Source organism: Culex quinquefasciatus, chromosome 2 (genome assembly GCF_015732765.1).
Source record: "Culex quinquefasciatus strain JHB chromosome 2, VPISU_Cqui_1.0_pri_paternal, whole genome shotgun sequence".
NCBI classification, from domain to species: domain Eukaryota; kingdom Metazoa; phylum Arthropoda; class Insecta; order Diptera; family Culicidae; genus Culex; species Culex quinquefasciatus.
Window position 1 is genome coordinate 138508608 of NC_051862.1, and position 20912 is coordinate 138529519.

Genomic DNA, 20912 nt, shown 5'->3' on the forward strand with positions numbered 1-20912 from the left:
CCGTCGTTCAGCTCCGGTGTTGATAATGTCGTCCTCAGTTTTCTTTTTTGCCCCGCAGTTCGTGTCTGTGGCAAATTACCACTTGTAAATTTACGCTAATGGAAATTACATTCGGCCCGCGTCGGTTGTGGAGTCCCAGATTGCGAGGCGCCTCCTGCGGGGATCATGGGACTTATGGCGGCGGCTGTCCCTTTTTCCCACTGACTGCTGGCAACCGATGGGGAGTTCCCTGCGAGTGTATAGAGATATGATCACACCTATTAGCGATAATGTTCGGGCTTTTATCGGCCTTTGCACTGCTGGGAGTTCTACAGGACTGGAGCAAACTGTAACGTCCTGGTTTGAGAAGGAAATGCTATAACTTTTTTGCTCAGTTGTTTCAAATCTCAGATTCAGATCTCATATATTTTGACAAAAACGCTGTCCGGATCTATCATGCGACCTGTCGTTGGATAGATAATCAAAAGACCTTTTCAACGAGTTCAAAAGATAGAAGATCTGACAACCCTATCAAAAGTTTTAAGCACATAACTGCCGTTCTACGCATAATTGTCCCATGACTTTGTTCAAAAACTCATTAAAAACAACACCAAGTCTGTTTGTCCCATCGTTACATTTCTACACCCAACTGGCAGTCGCATGATTGTGATGCATGGCGGCATGAAAGTATATCAGAATCTGCATGAAATCTGTCCTCATGCATTTTTTGCGATATAGGAGTATGACATTTTGCCCGTTACCGACAATTATCGACATTACCGACGGCTTTTTGGTTGTATTTCACAAAAAAAACACTTAGCAGAACGAGGATTGAACCACCAACTTCTTGGTTAATGATCCGACGCTGGACGCTTGATGAAAAGTGAGTGAAAGAGCACCAACATATGCTTCTCTTTGGAGTGTTGCTCGGGGACGGGCCAGTTTTATATGTGTTGGTGAGAACTGAAGATCGCTGAAATTTTTACACGCGGCCAAAAATGATCTACGGGCTTGCTGCAAAAAATGTTATAAAATATGACATTTTCTGCAGCAAATCCAATGTTGCAGATTTTGAGATATATTTTTCCTTTGGGTGTACGTACAATTGTCCCACTAAGTATTTTGTTATACGGAATCATAAGTTTTATGAAGCATTATGTCGTGTTTACCTGTTGTTTAGCAAGAGGATCACAAATAAGAGTGATTCACTGCTAACTGGGGCGATTAGGGACAAATAAAAAAAAAATCAAACCATCCACATTAACGACCCCCGGGTCTTTTGTGGTCTCTATTGCAAGTTTCTGCTCGAATCTAAGAGTCCGAAGGCTTGAATGGGGAGAGCACCCAAACCTCTTTTTACTCCAAGGAACCTTCCACCCCAGTGTTTGAACTGACGACCTTCGGATTGCGAGTCCAACCGCCGCCAGCGATTCCACCGGAGTAGGTTTGGTTTGGTGTGTTGTTTGTACTTATGGCATGGAGACGACTCCTACACCTGGAATGACTTAACGGCCTAACAACCAAGGCCGAGACCGACATTTTACTTCCTCATCCGATGGAAGGTTGCAGCAGATGGGAATCGAACCCAGAATTATTCGCTTACAAAGCGGACAGCGTAACTATTCGGCCACGCACTGGGGCGATTAGGGACATATAGGGTGAATAGGAGCCCGCGGGACAATTATACGAAACACAGAAATCGATCGAAAAATTTCAATCGCGTTTTTATAAGTTGCACTTTTCGAACATGGGACAATTATGCGTAGAACGGCTGATAAGTGCCCTGAATTATGAAGATCTGACTACCCAATCTGATGGTATGAATAATGAATCAAGTTGATACAACACGGAAAGGTCCGCCCTTTTGTATCTATTTTGGATAGCCTCTAAATAAGAGGAAGGCACCAACCACCTAACGGTGGATTAATTAAAGTTTTTTCAATAAGAATTGTTCAAAAACATTTGGTTTAAAGGTTGACTTATTACTACGCCTAAATTTAACCAATGTTTTGTTTTTTATTTCAATTTGTATTTTTTTTTTAAATCAACTCTTATCTCCACATTTCTGAACCTTCTAATGCCCATCTTTTTATTATTTTTTTTATTTTTTACTTTTCCAGTGTTCTTTCTACTTTGAGCAGCTTTGTTATGCGAAAAACTTTACTTTGCTTGCTTCATGTTTTTCTAGTTACATAAATATTATTCATATTTTCATTTATTTTGTTTGGTTTTTGTCTGTTTCTTATAGTATTTGGCCTACTCTTTCACCTCCAATTATTACCTTTTGCTTTCCTAGTTTTCATGTTTTTACTGCCATTTTTGAAATGTTCTGCTTATGTTTTTCGTGTTTTACTTTATAAAAATAACTTTATCATTTAGATTGTAAAAAAATTATGTTGAATACAATGCAATGCAAAAACTAGTGCAAACTTATTTTCACATAAAATTAAGGAAATGTTAGCCGTAGTTGACTCAGAAAAAATAAATTAAACTGTTCTAACATTTAACCCAAACATTTCCCTAAACTTTAATAGCTCTTCTTTCCAAGGCTTTCAAAGGTTGGGTTGTTGAAGATTAATTATCAAAGGTTGTATAGTTTTCCGTTATAAAACAATTTGTTGCACCTCTATTATGGCAAAATATGTGTAAAAACATAAAAAAGAAAGCGCCTGGAAAAATATTGTTTAAAACAAAACATAAAATATATTTTGTTTTTTTTCGAGCAATTCAAACAACCCTTGTAACAGAATTCAGTTTCATTGAGAAGAACCTGAGAAATTGTAAAATCCGTAAAAATCACTTTGGACCAATCTCACCCCCCAGACCCCATGTTACCCCCACTGACGGTACCAATATATATTTCGCACCAATGTTTTCTTCATACAAGTCCTCAAAATAATTTGTCTGTTGTACATATAAAAGTGCTAAACAAGAAAAACAAATTAGTTATCCAGCTGCGTGTAAAAGGTCTGGGTGTAAGATAAATGTTGCATTATTTTATGCAATTTTATGTAATATTACACCCTGAAATATGTAGACCATCAAGACGGGAAAACTTTTTAACCGAAATGTAAGGCTCATAAATGCGTTTATCCTATCCATTATTCATCGGTCTAATGACCGAGTGGGCTAAAGCGCCAGTCCTTACTGTTGGTGCTAGGTTTGAATCCCGTGGGTTACAACTTTTTTTTTGTGTTTACAAAAATTGTACACGCAGTGTGTAATATTAGGTTTGTCTTTTTTGACGAAGGTGATGTGCAAAACTTTTTGCGGTTCTGTTTATCGGCGTGGGCGTGGTAAAATTGTTTTTGCTAAATTTCGATTTAGGAATGATTAAGCTTTTGATTTGGTAAACAGTTTGAAAACTGCCTGCAAAAGTTTAAAATTGCTGAATAAATTTCAGATATTAAATTTTTTCCTCAACCCGAAATCTCCCACCGCTCCCTGCAGTGTCGGTATCCTTGAATACTTTTTTGTTCAAACATATCAAAAATCCTGGAATAAATTTTATTCCCCACCAACCTCCGCAACAGTCATAATTGACTAATTAGCAAACAAAAGGGTTCTCGTTGACGCATCTGAGAAATCAAGATCTCGACAACAGAATGAACATCCTCCTCCTCATCTTAATGAGAACGATTATATGGTGGCACAGTGACACACAATGTAGCAACAATTATATGAGCAGGGACTCGACTCACCTAAAGTGGTTAACATAAATGGATCCCTGGAGTGGGTGCGACCCACACACACACACACTTCCTGATTTCCATATCAATTAGATCTGGGAATGCTCACATTGTGACGACGGGAGCCGTCCCAGGCACGTTCCGGTCCTGGTGCCAACTGGTACTGCTGTTGAATTCGTAATTGAAAGTGTAAATTCATTTGGCCATTCAATCTTGTCGGTTGCAATTGCACCATTCATATCTTTCTACCGAAACACTGCTAGAGAGCTTGGCTACCACAGCCGGAATCCGGCTACGGTCGAGCCATAAGTCCTGTGTTTCCGTTTATTTCTAGAATTTTCACATACACACACAATTCGTTTGGATTGGAATATGGAAATTTGCTCCATTTTCCTTAGGGGGGCTTCTTTCGGGCAGAGATTGAAATTCCTTGCTGCTGCTTCGTCGGTTAAACCATTCAGCATCATGCGATACAAGAAATGCGAAGCTGAAACAGTAGCTCAGTCGTTCGAGTATAGCTTGTAGAGCAGTAGCAGTTTCACACAGGAGCAATTCTCTACCAAACCCGGAAATGGATTTTATTTGTATTTTTTGATTTGACTTAAACTTTGTGGGGGCCTTCCCTATGACCAAATAAACTATTTTGTGTGATTGGTTCATCCATACAAGTCTCCATACAATTTTGGCTGCTGTCCATTAGGGTGCCCAGAAAAAATGACCCCCTGCTCCACAAACGGAAAACGGTTTTTTGGGTTATTTTAAGCATCTGTGTAAATTTTGAGCGAAATTGGATGAGATTAACCCATTGATACCCGAGCCTAAAGTCGGCGAAAAAAATGTTTTTCATACAAAAATGACTTTTTTAAATTGCTAATAATTTTTCAGGATCGAGTTTTACAGCTTTGGTATGTTCTACAAAGTTGTAGAGCATTAAATTTTCAATAAGAATCTCACTTTTGAGAATATTTGGATGGAAGTAGCGCACCGTGCATGCCAAACCGTAAAAAATGGGTTTTCCATACATTTTTTTCGATTTTTTCCATACAAACTTCACCTCCGAGTATCAATGGGTAAATGATGACCGATTTTGCTCATATTTGGCCCAGAGTCCTAAAATAGGTCAAGGAACAATATTCAGCTTGTGGAGCGAGGTTTTGAAAAAAAGTTCCATATTCTGGGCACCCTACTGTCCATACGAAAATGGTATGTAAATATTCAAACAGCTGTAACTTTTGAGTGAATTTTCTGATCAATTTGGTGTCTTCGGCAAAGTTGTAGGTATTGTTGAGGACTTTTGAGAAAAAAAGGTACACGGAAAAATTTGCAGATTTTTGAATCAACTTTTTTTTACTAAAACTTTATTTCCCAAAATACGTATTTTTTGATTTTCGAGATTTTTTGATATGTTTTAGAGGACAAAAATCCGCAACTTTTGAGCCTTAGAGAGACATGGTCAAAAAATCTGCCCCCGAGTTATGATTTTTTGAAAAATAGTGATTTTTGGAAAAAACGAAGTTTTATGCAAAAACAAGTTTGACATTATTTTTTAATGCTAAATTGAATTTGCAATCGAAAAGTGCTCTACAGATTTTTTGATAAAGGGTTCCGTTTTCAAGATATAGCCACCGAAAGTTCGATTTTAGCGAAATATTTGCAGTTTTTCATTTTTTTAAAATAGTGACCATGAGTGACCGTTTCTTAACATATTTTTTTTGAAAAGTTCAGAAAATTTGCTATAAAATTGTCTAAGAGACATTGAAGATTGGACCTCGGGTTGCTGAGATAGAGCCGCTTTAAGAAAAAGATACACGAAAATTGAAGTTTTCTTAATCTCACTAAAACAACCCATCATTTTCTAATGACCATATCTCAGCAAATAATTTTAAAAAAAATATTTTTTTCGAAAAGACCGGAAAATTTCACGAATTTTTCATGCCTTAAAATTTAAAATCGGACCATTATTTGCTGAGATATGGTCATTAGAAAATGATGGGTTGTTTTGGTGAGATTAAGAAAACTTCAATTTTCGTGTTTCTTTTTCTTAAAGCGGCTCTATCTCAGCAACCCGAGGTCCAATCTTCAATGTCTCTTAGACAATTTTAGAGAAAATTTTCTGAACTTCTCAAAAAATATATTTTTGGAAACGGTCACTCATGGTCACTATTTTTAAAAATTGAAAAACTGCAAATATTTTGCTAAAATCAAACTTTCGGTGGCTATATCTGGAAAACGGAGCCCTTTATCAAAAAATCTGTAGAGTACTTTTGGATTGCAAATTCAATTTTGCATTAAAAAATAATGTCAAACTTGTTTTTGCATGAAACTTCGTTTTTTCCAAAAATCACTATTTTTTTCAAAAAAATCATAACTCGGCAGCAGATTTTTTGACCATGTTTCTCTATGGCTCAAAAGTTGCGGATTTTTGTCCCCTAAAACATATCAAAAAATCTCGAAAATAAAAAAATACGTATTTTGGGAAATTGAGTTTTAGTAAAAAAAAAGTTGATAAAAAAATCCTCAAATTTTTTTTCCGTGTACCTATTTTGTATGGAGACTTGTATGGGTGAACCAATGACGCAAAATAGCTTATTTGGTCATAGGGAAGGCCCCCACAAAGTTTAAGTCAAATAAAAAAATACAAAAAATAAAAATGGTCGAAATCGGCCGATTTCGTAGAGAGTTGCTCACAGGACACTTTCGCACGAATATTTCATATTCCATTTATAGAAGCGTTCCGAAAATGGCCTTTTGACACGAGATACGCACGCTTTTGCCATAAAAGCAAATCGAAGTTCGGTGGCATGATCTAGTGGGTGATGAGAGGACACATTTCTGAAAAAAAGAACGTCAATTCACTGAACTACAATCAAAAATTAAGCATATTATGAATGTATGCACTATCAAAACCAGCTAATTTGTGATAATGGGATGCTAAATGAAATTATTTGCAGGTTTATTTTTTTTTTTTTTTCAATAATAAACACAATTTTTACGATTTTCCATATTTAAAATTAATTATACAGCAGTTTTTGAAGCGAAAAATATTCAATTCTTTGTAGTTTTATTGCGCTCTAATTTCATTGAAATTCAAACAAGATAGGGGAACAGCATCTAATTCCAGCGTGCCTCTAATGTTGGCAGGTCAGAACTTTGACATTCAATTAAAGCTAATTAAAAGCGTTTTCAACTGAACTCGAGTGATAAATAGCTCAATGAGAAGTGAGCAAGCAAGTTTCTATCAAAAGTTATGCAAAATTAGTTGTTTGAATAGTGAAAATCAGCGAATTGGATGGAGTTAGGAGCGAGTGCTTAACCTGCCAAACATACGAGAATTTCCCCTACTCCCTCTAAGAAAATTAAAAAAAAAAAAACTAAAATCGTGTTAACATTTCCATATTTATTGTTACTTTGACCATTTCCATCCGCATTTTCGGCCCAGCGACATATGCCAATTGTCGAATTTTTCATAAATCAATAACCTTACTCTTCATCACAAGGATTAAAAATATAAAATGAGCAATTCAACAATCGCTCAAATTCAGATATTTCATTTCCTTATTAAGAAATTACAAAAAATGGTCCCACAACCCGTGGATATCCCCATGCGCACACGTCATCATCCACGAGAATACCCCGCGAGGATCATTAGTATTCCGAAGGCGAGCGCAAATGTATGGGCTATAAATACCTCCATCCTCAGTGGCACCGGCGACGTCACACGACCATGGTAGAGTGACTTCGAGAGCAGGACGAGGCCACCGACTGAAAGCTCACCGAGTGCCACAAACTGCAACGACGTGCTTTTGTCGTCGATGGAGGCCTTTTTACCGCGACGTTCCTGTTGACAAGCCTGCTCTGAAGGGGGAAAGTTGTACTGCAGATATTCTTATGCGACTTGACTGTTGGGAAGTTGTGGTTGATGAACACAACTTGGAGAAAAAAAAGTGTGATAAATGCTGAATTTACTGAAAACTCAGTTCTGCCTCCGCAACTTGTGAACAGCATCATTTCAGCATTTTCGCACGCCAAATGGCTCCGAAAAATCTGATCTGCGGCTCTTTACGGCTTAGACACGCCCTCGCCTTTGGCGCGCCGGTGTGGAGTGGAAAATTTTGCATGCCGAAATTATGCTTATTTAGGGAAAATTCATGATTATAGCTCTGTGCCAAGCGCTCAGCTCGCAAGAGTTGTCGTTTTCAGCCCAGAAAATGGCTGATTGATGAGGACGCTTATGTTTTGATAACGAAAAAAAAAACAGTCCGGAAAGGCTCGTTATGAAAAAAGGGAAGGAAGTTTGAGTGGTACAGGCTAAAATTTGTTGGCACAGCTTTTCACCGGTGCGCGAAATGCATTATTCATGGGACGAACTGCTCGAAAATGATACGTTGCGTCCAGAGGTTTTCAGACACTGCAAAATGATAATACTAAAGGCATTCTTCTTATGAGATGTTTTCTGGTAAGTTGTCTGTGACGTTTCAAATTTTCAAAACTTTTTTCGTAAAATCGCGATAATTCGTGATGGCTATAGCTACAAGCAAACCCCATATGTTCATTCATATTTTTGACAATTGCATTAAATTTTCCATAAAATGGCATGTCCCTTTTTTTCACAGTCCAACAACAAAAATGACAGAATTTCTGAAACTATTTTTGTTATTATTTTTTTTTTATGAAAAACACGTTTTTTGTAACTCTAATCACGCCATCAAATCAGGCGTCAAATTTTACATAAAAGTCCCTTTTTCCAAACCATCAGGTTGCATTTTATTGAAAAACAAGTCTTTTCGAACGATCACAAATAGTCAGAAGATATCGAATGATTGGGCTCGGATTCGTGATTAGGGACAAAAATTAACCCTTAGGACAAAGTTTCACTCAAATCGAATAGGGCTCGAGACAACTGCTGTGTGTGTTGGCGGAAACTCACCCAGTTACAATAATGTAACTACAAAAAATAGGCGAAAATAAATGGATAGAGAATATCAGACACATGAAGATGTTTTATTACCGAATTCCGTAAAAATATTGGGTTTCCAACTGCTGAACGGCGGTAAATTTAAAACTTCCAATTTCGGTAAAATCAAACCGAAACTCAGTAGAAGATATCGTTATGGATCATCTTTCAGTTGATTTTCGGTCAATTTTTTACCCGAAAAAAAAAAATTACCCATAGTTTACCAATTCAAACTTTACCGATTTATCAACTAATCTGTCATATAAGTTGTCAAAAACCATCAAAAAACCATTTTTTTCAACATTTTTATTTTTAAAATCGCTGTAACTTCACAAGGATTGGACTTAGGACAGTGGTCAATATGGAAACTTTAATGTAAAATTGTCTGAAAAATCGATTCCCGTTTGAGGTTTAGAGCACTTAAAAAAAACAGTTTCAGTAAATGATTTTTGTATTTTTTGTAGGTGAGTTGCTTCATCCTGCATTTTTCGTGAGTCTTATTGTAATAACTCAGGCTATTTTAACAAAAAAAAATTAAACGAAGTATAATTTATGGTTTGGTTATTTTTGTAGAGAGTTTTTAAAAAATCTTGTTTAGGTGGGGCAAGTGTACCATATGGATTTTTTGTATGGAAAAAATTACGAATTGCTGCAACAACGTAATTTATTGGGAAATAAATACATGAAAGTACTTAAAAACTTATAAACAATTGTGAAAAAAAAATTCTATCCAAAATAAACTGATATTATGAAAATTTACTATTTATCATCTAAGTAATATTTTTTTTCGTAAAAACGATAAATTTTTTAGTAAAATATTATTATTTAATCTAAATTTGATGTATCTAAGTGATAACAGTTCAATTGTTAGCAAATTAACATGTTTTTTCATGCATTGTTCATCTTACCCCAACGGGTTGTTCGTCTTGCCCCACTAGTTGAGTAGAACGTACGGAAAATCAAAAATTTTAAAATCAATTTTTTACATTAAAAAACAGGATTTTTTAAAAACTTGTTCTAACAAAGTCATAGTCAAGACCTAGAATAAGATGATTATAATAATGCCCCACTTTCCCCTATTCAGCTTTAAAATAAAAAAAAACTCATAAAAGTGGCGTGTTTTTTTTTCTTTGAGTTTATTTTTTTCGGAAAGCCCGTCAAATTTCCTACAAGTTTCTTTTCAATACGATCCAACGGCTTCGAGATACAGAATTATTTAAATTACAAATTACAAAAATATCTAAAACGCTTACGCCCTTCTCAAATGTCATTATTGGGTGAAATTGGCTCCATATACACAAAAATGGCTTACATAAGCGTAGGATAACATGTCTGCAAAGTTTCATTGGAATCGGAGAGGGTCAAGAAAAAAGTACCTACAAAAATTCCTGTTTTGGGCTGGAATTGCTCAAGTGTGTAAACTTGATAATTTCATGAGTTTTTACAAGTGTTCAGTTAGTTTTAGGTGAGTTGCAGGAGCTTTTAGACGTTTACATATGATTTAAATCGACATTTCAGACGTTAAAGTTGCTTCAGACACTCTCAGTTGTTTGCAGACGATGTTTAGCGATATCAGACGTTTGCTAACGTTTGCAAACCATGTCAGAGCGTTCAAGTCGTTTTCAGATGATTTCAAAAGTGCTTTGATCGTTTTATGCAGATTTAAATCGATTTCAAGTTAAGTCTTCATAAGAAGGTTTAAGACGTTTTCGTAGTTTTTAATAGATATTTAGCAATTTAAGAAATTTTAAGACAGATCCAATGTTTCAGGTTGCAGGCTTTTTGAACGTTTTCATACGTTCACATACGATATTAAACAACTTTAGACGTTTATCAACGATTAAATTATTTCTTTGCTTGAGACGTGTTTTGTGTTCAGCAGTTCTCAAACGGGTTAATTATTTTTTTCAGTTATTTCAGTTATTAATACGCTTTCAGACGTTTCATTCAATTTTAAGATGATTTTAGACGTCTTTAGGCGTGCATTGCGCTGGTGTTTCAGTCAATTCTTCACATTTGCAGACGATTTCAAATGTCTTATGTCGGTTTCAGACGTTTTCAGATGTTTGAGCCTTAAGACGCTTTCAAACGTTTTATTTGATTTTAAATGAATTCAGACGATTTAGACGTGTTTCACACGATTTCCGACATCTTCTTTCGAATTCATACTATGCTTTAGGAGGGAAGATTTTTTTCACTTTGAATCTTCTAGATATATTGTCAAATTGTGCGTTACCTGTTGTTTGTACACACTGTGACGTACAACACTGCCGAGGATAAAAGAAAGAACCACACAGGGCAGATAATTTAGAACGCGTGCTTAAATAACACAGACTGTACAGATTGGAGGAGCTTTTCCACTTCCACCAAAGTGGGTGTTTAAGTGGAGGTGTACCATTTTGGGGCGGTAATCCTGGAAGCAATTTCAACTTTTTCCTTTCCGGGCTCTGCGTGTGCGAAGAGTTTTGAATTAAAATTCAGAGGCTTCTCTTCGTCACTCACGTTTGCTCGAGCGGGGGGAGGGTGAATGCTTATAGACGTTTGATTACGCAATCAACACTCATTTTACTGTTGTTGAAGGTGTACTTTTGAGGGTTTGGGGTTTTTTGTTTGTACAAGCTTAATAAGTTGAATCGCGAAAAATGCTTCTTTTTTAAGCAAATTAGCATTTTTTGCAACATAGTTTTCTTTGAAATTTGGAAGCACCTAACATTCAAACGCATTTCCACTCTGTTTCAAAAATATTTGTGACAACAAATCATATCGCAATCCAGTATACCGTAAAGCTGTTTTTCGCACATTTCCACGAACCAATTACCTGATGCCTCCGGGCAGCTCAGACAGGGGGCTCGTTCCGAAGATATGTTTGCCTTTCTCACTGAGTAATGGTAATAGAATTATGCAATATAACAGAACCGAATCGTAACATTTGGTGAAAAATTCCTTTTGGGGAATTATTAATTCATAACTTGCTTGAAAAAAAGTCTCTGATTTCAATCCAGATGTTTTTTTTTCACGAGATCGAAGCCGTGTTTATTATGTTGCCAAAAATAAAACTTCCGGTGCGATTTACAGCCCCACCCCCTCAGCGGGGCGAGGTTTTCGATAAAGTGCCAAAATCAGAGTTACCGCCCATAAAGTACGAGAGAGAATCTTGTGCCAATATACGATACCCACAGTCGATTTTTGGTTCTGGCTGTAAATCCTAGAGGCTGGGCCCTGGTTAATGGAGCCTGGCACCCGGCTCAATGTATCGTAACGTAATCTGGATTAAACGTGGATCGAAGCCCTTATCGGTCACGCTCGGTGCAAATGGTGTGTGGTCACACCACACCAGATTTGGGTCCTTTCGCTGACAAATTTATCAAACCAAGTAACAGTGATAAATTGTTTGTGTTATTTCCAATTTTGCCTTTTTCATTTCCTATTTCTTTTGAAAATAGGTATAGATTTTCTGTTTGTTTCAAATACTTTTAATTTCTGATGTGCATTTGCAAAACCTTACTGTAAACTTAAAGCTGCACAACTCTTGCCATAGCAAATCGGCTCGAAACAACTTGTTGAAGGTCTGCCTAGCCACTTCGCTCCCGAAGCGATTGAAAATGGCCACCAGCATGGCTAGGGCTTCAGAAGGGCCCCCAACCCACAATAGGAACAACAACATCAACGAGAGAAAAAAGGTACACACAGACAAACTTTGCCTTCGAAATTCGCTTTTCCTCGTTCGTGTTGTTTGGAATTTTCCTCCCTTTCAATCATGGTGATGAAGAGAGGGGGAGGAGGAAAGCGTTGCGTCTCGCTTTGCAACGGGTTTCGGGCCTGTGACATTCAGGTTTTATTCCGGGCGGCCATTGTGGACGATAAAGTTTTCCGAAAGTGGCCCAATCGGTATATTAGCTCTGGCTGTTGCTGACGGCTGCTCGGCGGATAATGGTGGCGGGCAATCGGAGGATAAAAACCAGGAATATTTTTCTCTCTATTTTGGGTTTATTTTGCCAACGGTATAGTTTTTTTTTATATATTTCGTATGCTCTACATGAAATAAAAAAAAGTATGTGGATAAACTGAAGAACAGCCGTAGAATTATCTCAACATTTAATTCTTTACTAGCGAATTAACTTCCTTCGCAATCATAAAAGGCAAAAGTTAAAAAACATATTAATTATTTCACAGCAAAAAAGTAGAAATCCAGCATCGTGTAAAAGGCCTGGTTTTAAAATAAATTTTTCATTATGTTGTGAAATTTTATGTAAAATTACATCCTGAAATATGTAGCCCGTCAGTAGGGAAACCTACTTGACCGAATTGTCAAGCTCAGAAATGCGTTTATTCTATCCATACTTCATCGGTCTAATGGCCGAGTGGGCTAAGGCGCCAGTTTTTACTGTTGAAGCTCGATTAAAGTCCCGTCGGCTGCAAGTTAAGTGTTTTCACAAAGGTGAAGTGCATGCTTTTGCATGCAATTTTACCATCGGTTCTTTTGCTGTGCAGCCAACTTTTGAAGCGCTTTAAGTCTGATTTTAAATGTTTGGAAATTGGTTATGAAAACTGAACCAGCTCTGTCCATCGACTCGATTGATATATTGTAGGCTTTGCAAAAAATATTGTGTTTTCTGTGGATATATAAAAAAAATCTCAAGAATGGATTACTTCTAATCAAAACATTTCTATTTTTTTTGCCATTTCTGTGAATCTAGCTAGAAACATCAAAAGCATTTCATCTGCAACTACAACCATTTTCAGTTCTGCGAAATGGTAGCGGTAATGAATCTGGCTGACGCGGCCACGGCACCGGTTAATTAATGATTTCTTTTCGGAGAAAAATCCGAATTCTGGAGCACCCACATCAGATTTACGTAATAGGGGAAATAGGCCCATTTTAAGCCTAATAAGCGGTCGTGTTTGAATGATGCTGGATAATCTGGAGTGTTCCTTGAAATTTACTTAAACCAAGTTCACCAACAAGTAGAGCAACTTTTTGTGAACATTTCTGTTTATTTTTAATTTTCATCAAAAGTTCTGCTATTCCTTTTACAAGCATTTGAAAAAAAATATTTCCCAAATGTATTCTAATCAGTCGAGAATGCATTGGGCCACACCCATTTTCCTATTTTCAGCTTAGTTATTTTTTCCTCCAGCGCTTTTTTGGGTCTACTTAGTGCTGCCAAAATTGATGAAATTTTAAGCGAAAACTCACGAAAAGTATCATTTATAGAGAAAATTTCCTGACATCACTGGCTCAATTCAACAGGCGCTGCTGGTGGTGTTGGTGGCCACCCTTTGTTCTTTATTTGCCTTCGCTTCTCGCTCGGTTTTCTTCAGTCTTCGATTGGAATGGGTCGTCAAAAGTCAAACGTCAAAAGACTTGGCGCGTTTGTTTTTTCGATGGCGCTTGCTAATTATTTACATGTTTCGGGATTATTTTTCAAGTGAGTGACTAACTAATGTCCAAAAGAACATGTTGCCGGTAGTTGGAAACAATTTCATATCTTAAGCACTTTGAAAACGTTAGCGCAAGTGAAAAGATATTGATGGCGATTTTCGTTAAGCAGTTAAGCTCTCATCTTGCGTATTTTTAGTTTTTAGGATATGTGTGCCACCAAAATGATGAGAAATGGTCTCGCAAAATAGAAATTATGAACAAAAGTGCATTAAATTTGATCTTTTTGGCCAGTAAATGGCATAAATTTGCGTGCTAACTTGAGGCGGTGCTATTGCTGGTAAGTTTATAGCCTAATTAGTATTTTTGGAGCTTTAATCGAGCATCAAACTCTTCATATGATTTATATGATTTCCCCTACGTGAGATATTTTTCATAAGGTTACAAGATAGTGAGGAAGGTTTGATGTGTACACAATAATCAAATAAAAGCTTCAAATTTGTGCGGTTTGCTCAAGCATATCCTTCTTGAAAATTATACCCTTCAAAGGTAGCCTCAATGAATAATTTAGCCATAATTGACAAATATGGGCTCTGGGTTTTTGGGAAGGATTTCCGGGGAAGGGCAAACAGAAGGGGCGCTCCAAAGTGATTTTAGGGTGAATCCTCGCCGGACGACCTAATTGGGGTTTATGAGCCAATTCGCAATAAGAAGCTGCAACGGGGAGGACGTTTTATGCTCAGTAACGGGGTGCCTGACTGACGTCAGGGTATGCGGTATCTTCTTGGAATGGAGAGATATCTTGAGTGAGTGAAGTTCCGAGCTTTTTTTTACAATCCAAGGTGAGAGGGACAAACGTTTCCGGACACAATGCATCGAGCTTGGAACTGCTGTGGAAGTTTCTACCCTGAATGGAAATTTATTGTTGCAATTTTCCACACGTCTGGCGTACCCAGAAGAAACTAAATTAGGGTGATCATTTTTGTCGAAGAGAAAACTTATTTAAAATTGATAAAAAATATACAACAACATTATCTGATACCGTTTTTTTAAATATGTTCGTTTTCATCGTTTTGACCTAAAAAATCACGTTACCAAAGTTGGTAACACTGTACTTTCCCAGATGTCGGATGAAAATCCCAACCACCGGCTGCACCAATATGAATTTATCTGAGAGTCATCCGTTGCCACCTCTCGGCAATGTTGCAAGCATTCGCAACACACGTACGATGACAAATAGGCTTATGTACATACACACACGTTCAGTCTAATGGAGACGCATAGTGCTTTTTGTGCTTGAGGAGGTAAAAAAAACCTTCATATCCGACCAGGAAAGCCTTGCCACTCGGAAAGATAAATGAATATAGAAAAAATACAGAAACAAAGAGAAATCCAATATCAACGAACCGGTTGGCATGGTTCAATCATACATTTTATCAGCTGTGGTTCGAATCGGTTGGAAAGTATCCAATGCGCCAGGGTGATTCCGTTTTTTTTTGTTTCATCAAAGGTTTTGTTTAATTTTCTGATCACATGCTGCGGATCATGGGTTCGCTGTGCTGTAAAAAAATCAGTTTTATTTGTGATTTGACTAATTGCCAATACCAATACGAAGTGATTTATTTGGCGGGAGAGTTGTTCTCTAGGTTTTCACAAATTGAGCTTCCCTTGCATCATATTTTAAAATTTTGATAAAATATTGTTTCCTTCTGTAAAAAAACATTTACTTTCTGACTAGTTTTAGTAAGGGAGCTTGTAAATATTCGAGGATCTTTACCTTTAAAAGGATTTTTCTGATCGATTTCCTGTCGTCGGCAAAGTTGAAGGCTATGAGTAGGACTGTCAAAAAAAAAAATGATACACAGAAAAAAAACTTTCTATTTAACTTTTTTTTATTAAAAAATCTCATAGTGTTTTGATATGTTTGAATGGACCAAAATAGTAGTTTACGCAACAAGTTGCGAAAAGAGGATTTTTTCAGCACGAGTCATACATAAATACGAAGAGTGCTGAAAAAATCAAGTTTTGCAACGAGTTCCATACAACATTTTTTGATATGAGCATGAGCATGAGCATGGTTGACTGCCAATGAGCTGCTACTCCGTTATTGACAGATCAGCTGAAGTTAAACAATGAATCAAAAATGATCAGTGGGAGCCAACCATCCGTTCACTGTTTAACCCCTGACGACCCCGACTTTATTAGTCAATACCGGCGCCCTCCCAAGATGCCTGCAGTTCAACAAAAGGGAGGAATGTTAGTCCGATAGTTGAAGTTGCAGACTCATCAAGCACATAGTTTTTCGCTATATACTTGTTGATACCGCTTGAGACCGTTGAATCCACAGCATCTCCTTCAAGCATCACATGATTATTTTTTTGGGTTAGTAGGATAAGGTATTGGCTTTTCGATGCCTTCCGAGCAACGATGCTATGGGAAGGTCTTTCTAATTAGCACACCAAAACACTCGCGCACAGGTATTTAAATACTGAATAAATGTAATTTTTCATCACGATTGCCCAGACGACATTGATGATAAAGGAAGGACTTTTCTACAGTCATTTACAGTAATACTTAAACTTATTTTAATGCAACAATTCACACGACGTCGTGCCTCCCGATCAACGATGATGTAGGAAGGACTTGAGCAAGCCAATCAGGATGAAACACGAAATAAAATTCTTTTCTTTTCACACACAATGCCACATAATTGACCGCGCGTCACCACCCAACTAATTGAACTGATTTTTTCTGCTTGTGGGCAAGCCAACCAGGATGAAACACGAAATAAAATTCTTTTCTTTTCACACACAATGCCACATAATTGACCGCGCGTCACCACCCAACTAATTGAACTGATTTTTTTCTGCTTGTGGGCAAGCCAACCAGGATGAAACACGAAATAAAATTCTTTTCTTTTCACACACAATGCCACATAATTGACCGCGCGTCACCACCCAACAAATTGAACTCCATACAACATTTTTTGATATTCCGAAAAACACCCATTGACGGAAATTTTAAGTAAAATTTTCAGCATTTATTTTGAAAAGTGTTGCTATTTGATTCTGTTATTTTTGGTACAGAAAAGTAGGCTATTTCGTCGTTCAAGAATGACAGGAAATGTAAGTAGTTTCACGACGGAATTGCAAAAAATGTTTGCGTTTATGTTTAGTATGGTGCTAAATCTGGGCCCGGATATGAAAAATATGGTATTAAGGATTTTTTAAATGCATGTTTAGATGCAAAATAACTTGCAATCGAAAATTACATAATAATATTCAAGATTAAATACACCGTTTTCAAATTATAGTCAGTTGAGCAATTATCTGACACATATAGTCCAATTTTTGCAGTTGTCCATAGTGTTGAAATATTCAAAAAAATTATCTTAAGAACGGATTTTCTGATCAATTCGGTATCTTCGGCAAAAGTGAGGACAAGTCAGGAAAGATGGCTACAATTAAAAAATACCTATTTTTCAAGTTTTCACACAGAATTGCATAAAATTATTATTTTTGAAAAATCTTATTTTTATTTGAGTTTTTTGGCAATGTTCCCACTTTTAAGAAAAATCAAATTTTTGTAAAAAATTGGAAAAAAAAGTAGAAAACGTTTTTGATTTTATTTTCAGATGTAACATAAAATTTACAACAAAAAATATTTTAATTACAGCTTGATTTTTTTTATCAAAAAAAAAACTTATGCAGATATAAATTGAAATCGGTGCATGATATCAAATTTTAGGTGAAGTACTCTTTGTTTGCAAATTTTATTTTACATCTTAAAATACAATCAAAAAGTTTTTCGACTTTTATCCACGTTTAAAAAAAAAATGTTTCGGGAAATTGGCAACACTGCAAAATTAGTTTAGACCAATTTTTGTTATAGCTTGTATGATGCCATCTCTTGTCTAACATATCTGAAAATAACATAAAAAAGTCAATATTTAGTGTGAAAAGTTTTTTTTTGGGGAGAGTTGCATTTTTTTTTCAATTCGAAATAATCCACGAAGAAGAAGAACCTCTGCAGTATCGAAAAGATGAGAAATTGCCCTACTACGTTTGCCTGACTTTTTAAATGAGCTGAAATCACGTATATTTATCATTTTTAAGACTCACTTTTGATTCTAAAAATTAAAAAATAGTTTTAATCACAAGAGTTTACATTTTCAAGATTGAAACCCAAACCAAAACTTCTCGATGTATCGTCAGTTGAAAACTAAGGTCTTATTGATATCATGCACGAAAGATTTTTTTTTTCTCTAAAGCATATAAAATATGTGTTGATCAGAATTGTTTTTTTAGTGATGAAATGCGTATTAAAAAATCGGGATTTCTTCCGAGTTCCTCCATTTCTGAAAAGTTTACAACTACCTTCACCGAAGACAGAAAAACCGATCAAAAATCAGATTCTCGAATAAACATGACTATTTTTAATAAAAAGCTGGAGTTGTGTGGAGACATAGTGTCATCCAAATAAAAAAAAATACAAAATTAAAAATCGTGAAAAAACATTTATAAATTTTTCATTCATATTAGAAATGAAGTTTATCTTTATTGAAATCTATGAGAAAATGCTTAATTTACATTTAGCAGCAGTATTGTTTATGAAATTTGATTTTGATATTTTTGAAGTATTTCACATTTCGACAGTGATTTATTAGCTTTGACATGAAATTGATCCGTTGCTTTTGAGCGAAACAAATCCTGATAAAGTATTTGTGCTATTCAACGTCCCAGTTGGTTCTCGGTGCGTATCGATGCGAACGTTGTGTTTTTTTTTCTTTATCGATTGCGCATCAAAGGACACACTTTTACTATGGCGTATGACGACGGTGACGGAGGATTGTCAGCTGGCACTGAATACCGATGCATGCATATTTTTATTCGGAAAAAATATTGATTCGTTATTCCTTGCGTCGTAAAAAAAAATGCGAATAAATCCTATTCCTAGTCCCATGTGTGACTCTCGTGACAAGTTTTATTGCGGCCGTGTGCAAGTGTCCTTGTGGGAGAAAAAAAAACACACACACACACCTCGAAAATCTAAATGGCAACGCGCGGCTCACATGCACAAGCAGGGATGCCAGATTTGCAGATTTCTCTGCAAATTTGAAGATTTCCGAAATTTGTTGCAGACAACTTTTTTGTTGCAGATTTTTGCAGATATTTTACCGGTGAGGTTTGCAAAAAAACTTTAATCCTTCTGTGACAATTTCTTTGAATAAGATGAGTAACCCAACTGTACAGAGCATTTTATAAATTCAGAAAAAAATCTTCTTAGACCCACATGAAGTTTGATTACTGTCAAAATATGCAAGTATTTTACCAACTATTCTTTTTAATCACTTAAGAATTGTCGCAAAAAAAAAAAAAAATACAAATCAGATTGTGCGCTCTACAACATGGCTTTGGTATACTCTACTGCAAGATTCCTCCTCAAAGCTAGGTGTTCAAAAGGTTGAAGTTGCTTGTTTACCAAGATTTTGGCTATTGTTAAAAAAACGCTGTCCCTAATTCCAAATATGAGCTCATTCTGACCAATCGTATGAAATTTGTATGGGAGAAATCATTAAAATGTATGGAGAATGACAACTGTTTCACTTTTTTACCCTTGGAGGGCGCAATAGTTATCCGATTCTAACCATTTCTCAGATGTAGAAATTTCATTAATTTAAGAAAAACTTCCCTCAAGACACCATATTTTTAGGAACCCGTGGTCAGAATGAGCTCAAATTTGGAATATATCCTAGTGATGTGTCAATCTTTGATTTCAGGGGGTAGTTCCGAAGAAGCTCGAATTTGAATTACCCTAGGAAACATAAATAAATTCAATTTGAGTATTGAGTATTGAGTATTAATTAAGTATTAAGTCTACCTCTGTTTATTTTTAAAAACAAAAAAATAAATGGAAGTGCGAAGTTACATAAGATTTTCAATGTGGTTCTCAGTAGTAAAACGTTGGTCAAAATCAATATTTTTTTCGAATATGTCAAAATGTACGGAGTATCTTTTTTAATTGAACCGCTACAGCCAAATTTGATTGATGATTTTTTTCAGTGAGTTTTGTTTTAGATAACCTATTTATTTTTGTTAGCTTAAAGCTTATGACAAACAGCTAATTTCAATTTGCCAAAAACATAAACTAACAAGTTGTAACAAATATTATCCCAATTCAATCAACAATGATGTTGCAAATGTTTTTTTTTAGTTTTCATCTCATCTTTTTATTTTTTCTTATATATTAAACGACAAATTGCAAAAGAATCATACATGAATACGAATTCCTAATAAACAGGTCCCTTTTACTAATAAATTTGTAGCACTTTCTTCATTACTGTTTGTATTACAATACATATCTAGAATTTTTTTTCGAAAAGGTCCTATAAACATATGAAAGACAATAGCTTATAGGACCTTTTAAAAAAAACTCTAGATGTAAAAGAAAAAAAATCTTGTATGATTTTGTCTGATGTATAGATAACTTAAGGCGTTCACATATAAAGAATGATAAGTTTAGTTTTTTTTAAGTGATTAAAATAAAATTATTTCAACACATATTGTTTGCCTTGTTTTTAATTATGGGTTTGTGTTTCGAATCATTTCAAAATATTTCAAATATTTTTTGTAAATTGTACAAAAAACGTTAGTTGCATACTTCTTTTCCACGCCTATTTTTTATTTAATTAGATTCATTACAATAATTATAATTCTAAATTTCTTAACGACTATTACAATTTTTCTTAAAAATTTGGCAGCACAAAAATTATTTAAAAAAATTAGAATTAGTTTTTAATACAATAGATATTTAAAAAGAAATTTTTGCTCACAGAAGAATCCAATGAAGATAAACTTAAAAACAGAAAAAAATTAAAGCGTTTCTAGTTGTCTGAAAGGGCACATGACAT

General features: G+C 35.7%; 1 protein-coding gene across 1 annotated transcript in view; it reads left to right on the top strand.

The window, feature by feature from the left end:
• The window catches only part of LOC6036655 (mitogen-activated protein kinase 1), a 167389-nt gene that overhangs the window by 36971 nt on the left and 109506 nt on the right, over window positions 1-20912 (top strand). The window lies entirely within an intron of this gene.